Source organism: Ictidomys tridecemlineatus, chromosome 11, assembly GCF_052094955.1.
Source record: "Ictidomys tridecemlineatus isolate mIctTri1 chromosome 11, mIctTri1.hap1, whole genome shotgun sequence".
Taxonomy (NCBI): domain Eukaryota; kingdom Metazoa; phylum Chordata; class Mammalia; order Rodentia; family Sciuridae; genus Ictidomys; species Ictidomys tridecemlineatus.
Window position 1 is genome coordinate 122,537,150 of NC_135487.1, and position 8,250 is coordinate 122,545,399.

General features: G+C 38.9%; 1 long non-coding RNA gene across 1 annotated transcript in view; it reads left to right on the top strand.

The window, feature by feature from the left end:
- LOC144368406 (uncharacterized) overlaps nucleotides 1-8,154 on the top strand; it is a 44,520-nt gene extending 36,366 nt beyond the window's left edge. Inside the window, exons 2-3 of the long non-coding RNA XR_013428169.1 lie at nucleotides 6,803-6,917; nucleotides 7,237-8,154. This is a non-coding gene — a long non-coding RNA (uncharacterized LOC144368406). The remainder of the gene's footprint in view (nucleotides 1-6,802; nucleotides 6,918-7,236) is intronic.
- Nucleotides 8,155-8,250: the final 96 nt, after the last annotated feature.

Here is an 8,250-nt window from a genome sequence, read left to right on the forward strand (position 1 = left end):
GAAGGGAGATCTGCCCTCTCATGTTCATTTCAGCATCATTTACAACAGCCAAGCTGTGGAATCAATCTGTCTGTCTGTCCATGGAGAGACAGGTAAAGGAAATGTAGTATAAACACACGATGGAGAAGTATTTGGCCTTTTATTGAAAAAATAAGGAAATCCTGTCATTTGTGACAACCTGGATAAACCTGGAGGACATTATGTTAAGTGAAACAAGCCAGGCACAGAAAGACAGATCCTGCACGGTCTCACCCATATATGGACTCTAAACATTCAAGCTCATCGGAGAAGAGAGTGGGAAGATGGTACCAGTCTGGGGTGGAGAGGGTGGAAGATGTTGCTCAAAGGCTTCACAATTTCACAAAAGGATAAATGAATTCTGGAGATTTACAGTTCATCGTGGTGACTACTGTTAGTAATGATACATTGTATACTTGAAAATTTGTTTTTCATTTATCCATTCTTTTTAGTCATATATAATAACAGAGTCCATTCTGATATATTTATACAAGTATGGAATATATCTTTTTTCTATTTAGGACTCCATTCTTATGGATGTACACAATGGAGGGATTTACTGTGTTTTTTTCATTAGGAGAATAGGTTCTGAGGGTTCTCACCTTAAAAAAGTTAAATATATGAGATAATGCCCATGTTAACTAGCTTGCTTTAGCCACTTCAAAATGCATACATATATTAAAGCATAATCTTTGTGTCATAAATAAACACTAAAAATTTAAAAACAGACATAGATTATAGATTTACCTTCTGTGGAATTTTTTTTACTTAATACATAAATCCACTTTATCATAGCTATATTTAATATATAAACACGTTATAGAAACCCAGTTCAAAGTTTAGTTCTTCATTTTTTAGTTCATGAAGCTCTTCAACAGTCATTTTCTCTAGTCATAATTCTTTAACAATAATTGCTTCATATATATATATATATATATATATATATATATATATGAACATTTTTTTTCTGCTTTCACAAAGAAACAATCTTTTTCCTTCTTTTCATGAAACCACAAGTTTTTCTGTTTTGTTTTATTCTCTCACAGGTACAGATAAAAAAAGCTCTTGTCTTCTTCAATCTATTGAAAGTCAAACACTTGGACATTTGTGAGAATAAGCGGTAATTGTCACTTGTCTTCAGTGTTGGGAGGCAATAGGGAGTGGCAGAGACTATGGCCAATTGGAGAACGTGTGCTCCACTTAAAGGTAGCAGCTGTGATTCGGCTTCCAAGTATTGCTATCAATAGCTGATAATAGCACATGTTCTGAAGATCAGCTATTACCTGATTTTTCCAATTTTTAAGAGAACTTCAAAGTATGTATTTTTATATTAAACCTCTTCACTTTTAACTTGTAAATAATGTATGCATTATCATATGAGCCAGCAATGTGGTCATTTGTGAAAACGTGTGTAGTAGGAACTTAATATTTTCCCCAGAGTCGATACAGAGTAATAAGCAAAGTGGTCCAAACGCAGACAAGTTGAATGAATGCTTGAATAAATGATAGAATAGGATCCTTAATAGGGGCACAGGTAGGGAAGGACAAGACCCTTCCATGTCTCACCTTTGGGCCAGCTTCAGGATTTGTGGAATACGTCAGGGAAGAAAAGGAGAAGACAGATGGCAGAAAGGCCAGAGGCAGAGGTGTTCTGAAGGAGATTTTCAAAAGAGCGCTCTCTCCAAAGCTCCCTCAGCCCCGCATGAGGAGCTATTCTCCCTCTTGAATAGAGAAGCTCTTTGCCACCGGACCCTAACGTTTTGGACCCCCCTCCCCTTTTTTGGTACTGAAGACTTGGGCACTTCCCCACTGAGCTATATCCCCAGCACTTTCTGTATTCTACTTATTTACTTATTTTATTCTATTTTTTAGAATAGTGGTGGCAGCAACATGGTTAAAGTCATTAGCAATCTCCTGCTAATTATACATGACAGCAGAATGCATTTCGATACATTTTACACAAATGAAGCACAACTTCTCATTCCTCTGGCTGTACGTGAGGCAGAGTCACATGGATCTTATAATCATATATGTATATAGGGTAATAATGTCCATCTCATCTCATCATCCTTCCCACCCCCTCACCCCCTCTCCTTCCCTTACTTCCCTCCGCCCAATCCAAAGTTCCTACATTCTTCCCTAACCACCCCCATTATGGATCAGCATCTGCTTATCAGAGAAAACATTCAGCCTTTTGTTTGGGGGCGGGGTTGACTTATTTTGCTTAACATGATATTCTCCAGCTCTATCCGTTTACTTGCAAATGCCATAATTTCATTCTTCATTAAGGCTGAATAATATTCCATTGTGTATATGTACCACGTTTTCCTTATCCATTCATCTGTTGAAGGGCATCTAGGTTGGTTCCGTAGTTTAACTATTGTGACTTGAGCTACTATAAATATTGACATGGCTATATCAATATAGTATGCTGATTTTAAGTCATTTGGGTATAAACCGAAGTGTGGGATAGCTGGGTCAAAGGGTGCTTCCATTCCAAGTTTTCTAAAGAATCTCCAGACTTTTCAGTGTGGTTGCACCAATTTGCAGTCCCACCAGCAATATATGAGTGAACCTTTCCCCCCATATCCTAGTTGACACTTACTGCTCTTGTCTTCTTGATGATTGCCATTCTGACTAAAGTCAGATGAAATCTCAGAGTAGTTTTGGATTTGCATTTTTCTAATTGCTAGAGATGTTGAACATTTTTTCATATATTTGTTGATCGATTGTATTTCTTCTTCTTTGAAATGTCTGTTCAGTTCCTTACCCCATTATTGATTGGGTTTTTGTTTGTCTGTTTGTTTGTTTGTTTTGGTGTTAAGTTTTTTGAGTTCTTTATATATCCTGGAGATTAGTGCTCTGAGGTGTGTGTGGTAAAGATTTTCTCCCATTCTGTAGGTTCTGTCTTCGTGTTATTGATTATTTTATTTTGATACAGAATCTTGCTAAGTTGCTGAGGGCCTCACTAAATTCCTAAGGCTGGCCTTGAATTTGGGATCCTCCTGCCTCAGACTCCCAAGCTGCTTTTTGTAGTAACCTCTTTTGTATCATCATCTCCACATCATGGAATGAGTAGGTTATTGTGGATTTAAAAAAAAAAAAAAGACTGGGAACTGAAACTAGCCATAGCTTAGCACTTTCATTAAGATGCCCAGGGACAGAAGAAGAATATAATTAAAACTACAGATTTACTTAGAGAATTAGATGCCCAGGTCACTGTCTTTAGCAGATTCTTGTCATTTACTTACTCCATGTCTTGGGAACAAAACAGCCCTCCAATTAGCACTTCTATTTGTTTTCAGGCAGTATCACCTTGCTCGTGGAAAATAGTGTAGCATGTGAGATTCCTCCACTCCCCACCCAAATGCCATCAAAGCCTGGGCATGGAACCTTGGCCTAGCCAGTTAGGTTTTTATCCCAGGACTTTGCAGCTTGAGCTGGTGACATCAAGGTGTGGAGCCTCTGTGGTGCATGGATCTGCATGATGTGGAGACCAACTTTCTGCAGCATGACATTTGCAGGGTTCCTGCGGCCTGGGCTGTCAACTCCTTCTGGGTTCTATTCATTTTTAAAGCCTATTATTCTTCCAATTTTCTGAGTCCTTGAGGTCCTTCCAGTAAATTATCCCCCTTTTAAAAAGACAGCCAGAATTGGTTTCTGTTGCTAGACCCAAGAAACCCAACTAAAATATCCTGAATATCTGAAGATCTGCAGAGTCTGTGCCCCTGATTAGGACTATGAGTGCATATGAGGACCCCACCTGTGTTTCTGTGTTTGGAGATTCAGTATGGAAAAAAATGTGGTGGCAGCAACATGGTTAAAGTCATTAGCAATCTCTAAATTCTTATGGAATTTAGAAATTCTATAAGGAACAATATTTTCCATAATAATAATTATAATGATTGGATATTACAGGTACCATTTATCATTTACTGCTTTTGCAACAGACATGTTTTGAAGGGTCTCATGCAATCTTTCAATCCTGATGAGAGAGGAGCAATTATTCCCAATTTACAGATAAGACAACTGACGTTCAGAGAGACAACAAGCTTCTAAGATCAAACAACTAGTAAGCAACAGTTGGAATTTTTGCTTGGCCAAATCCTGTTTTCTTTTTGTTCTGCCACATCTTGACTCTTGTGAAAACAGAGAGGGAAAAAATCTATCCCTAAGTACACACCACAGACCTCATGGTATCTTCAAGACTCTGTGGTGTCTTTCCTAACGCTGCACCCATAACTAGCTGTTCTCAGCCCCTCATCTTGTTTTCATGTCTTATTGGTTTGGAGCTGACCAGTGACAGTATGTCAGGATCGCTAAGTTCAAAGCACAGAGACAAACTCTGCTGGAGGGAGTGTGGAGGCAAAGAAAGAAAAATATTCAGGCCCACATTGCCTAAGAAAGTCAAATGCTCATTTTTTTTTCTTTTAAGTTGATGTCAAGTTGAAAGTTAATCAAGAAGCTGTATTAAGAATCAACTTATCCTGCTTGGTGCAGTGGCCCACACCTGTGATCCCAGTGACTCGGGAGGCTGAAGCAGGAGGAAGAAATCAAGTTCAGAGCTAGAGTAGGCAGCTTAGCAAGACCCTGTCTCACAATGAGAAATAAAAAGGACTGGAGACATAAAGTGCCCTTGGGTTTGATCCCTAGTCCAAAAAAGCAAACAACAACGACGACAAAAGAATTTTTTCTTTCCAGGAATGGGAAGCAGAGGGTGCAGAATCAGGAAGGGAAACCCTTTAACCAGAAACCTAATGGCTTTGAGTAATCCTTCATGTCATCAAGCTATGTTGATGTAGTACAGCACATGTCATTCCATGATTATAGCATAAGCAGATGCATATAAAAGGCCACTGTGGATGTGGAGTGTGGTCTCAACTGTTTGCTCTTCACAACTAGTTTTCCGATTCCAGTTAGAAACTACTTACACCACATTATTATGTTTAGTGTATTTATTTACATGAGACTCATGAGGGTGTGAGAGTTGTCAAAATAAAAATGGAGTTGCTTATGCCAAATGCTAACTAACCAACTAAAGCTGGGAGGTTATAAAGGAGAAGATCTTATTCATACACATATGAGGTAACAGTGATCACAGAAGACTCCCCTAGAACCCTAGCCCTGCACAAAGGCCACTTCAATCTCACACAGAAATTATTTCTGCAAGGACATCGAACTATCAAAGGCCTTTTCATTACATGCACATTACCCTTGTTATTGATCCTTATAGCCAAGGATTATTATCTCAAAACAATTTATATAACAGTCCCCATTTTACCTTTAAAAGATCCCCCCATTTCAACTTTCTTGAATGTGCTCATAGTAAACTACATTGTGTGTATTCCCACTGCAATGTGTATTCCTAAAAATAAACAAAGATGTTTATTCCTAATTAAACTTAGTAATCTTTGGAATAAATCTCTGTTCTCACCTTCCAGGCAAAGAAAGAACTAACATCCAAATGATAGCCATGCTCTATTCTTCTCTTTCTAGTCTCAATGTCTTCTCACATCAAACTCCTTCTGCACAGGAATTCAGGCTCTCTGATATGTTTCCAGACATGGAAGTTGCTCAGCCTCACACCCAAGGGACCCTGAGTCTTCACCCGGTATGGTGGTGACCAGGAGCACCAAGGAGTTATTTCAGCTTGATCCCAGGGCTCAGGCATTGCCAAAGAAGTGGGATTGGAGCTGGATATCTTGATGTACAGAGAAAACCAAATCTCATGTTCAGGGTCACGTTGGGCTCCCCGTGGTAGACCTGAGTGCTGGCAGCAGGACTGGAGGTGGAAACAGCTCAAGAGAGAAGAAAGAAGAGACAATCCCTAGACACTGAGACTCAGAATTCCTTGAAGGAAGCCTGGTGCAGTCAGCATCAGCAAGAAGGTCATTTAGAAACAAAGCAATGTGCCATGGATGTGGCCCAACTGGACAGTCAGAGACCTTGATGGGAACTCTGTCGTCCAACCCTCTACAGGCTTTGTTTGCATCTAATGCAGTCACCTAGCGGGTAGCCATTGCCTTGAACTTGGATCTGTGTAGATCTGAAGTTCTGCTCCATACAGAAACCTGCCCAAGAAGCAGTGCACACACACAGGTCAAGGTTGGGAGGCCACTACGTTGCTTGAGGATGCTATTGGTAGGATGAAACTTGAGTTCTTATGAAGAACATCCTTTCTCCCTTCCTTGAAATAATAGTTCATTCATTTTCTCTTTCTCTCTTGCCTGGCATCTCAGAATCGCTCTGTCTCCTTCAGAGTTAGGAAGGGGGACTTGGAGAACCAGCAGGTGTGTAACGGAGGACACTTAATTCTCTCCCTGATTTTCCCCTGCTTGATGAAACCTTGCATAGATATCATGCTTGATATCCTCTCCACAGTGGATGATATCTTAAACCGTTTTTCCCCACAAAACTCACCGGCTCATGGCTTCCCCAGAGACCATTGCATCTTTCTCCTTTCTAGGTTTATCCTTCACCCAGAAGCAGGGGACAGCTGACGGATACTTCCCCAGTCCATCAGCAGGACTGCTAGGTTCCTCAGATTTCCCTCTCTTGGTCCCCAGCACTGAAGTGGAATAGCACAGAGATAGGAAGACAATGGAGAATGAAGTCTAGTCCTTCGCCTTTCTTGGCAGGTGGTCTTTCCTCACTGCTGGTTGGCTTTACTTTCCAAAGGAGGGTTTGACAGATGTCCGGTCTCACCAAAATCTTACCTGGGGTACAGCAACTTTGCAAGAGCACTCAGTGGAGACAATTTTCATGTTTTTTCATTCTTTAACAGATGGATCAATGAATACTTACTGTGCCATCCCGGGTGTGAATATCGTAGTTACCAAGAAGACTGAGCCACTGTCCCTACCCTCAAGAATCTTACATTCTAACAAAGGAAATTCAAAGTAAGAAACCAGTTATAATCCAGTGTGATGGAACGACGGCAGTGGGAAACAGGGGGTTTCAGGAGCACTGAAGAGAATATGCAACTGCTCTTTGACTGTTTAAGAAAAGACCATTTGTGCAGCCTGGATATTACAGGCATAGAGTCCAAATGTTAAACCTAATATGATGACGTTTGAGACCATTTTTTTTTGTACATTAGATATTAGTTACATTTAAAAAGTAAAACAGTCTCAATTTTGTAGCTCATCTTGTTTCATGAACTGTTTTGCTATTTGTATATGTATGATTTTTAACCTAGATTATGTTTATTTTTTGCAGTGCTGGGGATTGAACCCAAGTCCTCACACACACTAGGCGAGTACCCTGCCACTCAACCATATCTCTATCTCTATAATCTAGTTTTCTTAAAAATTTTTATTTGTCCTAATCTCGTTTTAATGAGTGTTAAGATACAGGATTCTGCTTTTATTTCCTTGGTATTATCATAATAACTATAATGAACATCTTTATGTATATCTTTTTCTCCACACTTATTTTAGATTCTCAGTACGGAGATTACTGTGTCAAAATACTTGCCCACTGGCTTTCCAAATGAGCTTTACCGTTTGCACTGCCAGCAGCAATGTTGCAATCTGCCAGTCTCAGCCAATCTCCCTACACTGGTTAAATAGCACTTAGCCTTTTGGAGTGGTTGCTGATGCTGTAAATTTAATGACTGTAGATTGCACCTCCATTCCTATTTCTTGAATGGATTCATTCATTCATATGAGAAATATTTATTGACTGTAAGGTATGTGCTAGATGCTTTGATAGGTTTGGGGGATAAAAAATGGTTCGTGTGAAGCTCATTGTCAGCTCAGCAGCAGCTGGCGGGAGTGGTTTTGTATTGTATAATCATGCTCTTTATCCATTTACTCAGCAACACTTTCAAGTTGTTCTTACCAGTTTATATGAATTATTTATATTCTATCTCAACTCTTTGATTTATTTGCTGTAATTTTTTTTTCCAACACAAAATTAGTTTCTACTTTAGTTCTGTTATTTTAATACATAACTTTTTAGTTTTTACATTATAGAATCTCTGATTTTTCTACAACATCAATGTTTATGAAGATAATCTATTTTAAAATAGCCTTAATTTTCCATCAGGTTTTAGAAAATTAAAAAGAGAATTTACTTATCTTATAATCATCCAAAGTTTATTTTTAAATTTATAGTACAGCCTGAAAATATATGTTTGGTGATGTTTCTTTATCATGCATTAAGGAATATATAATTAGATTTATTTCTAGATTTATATTATTCATATTATTATTTCTGGGTTTAGACTAT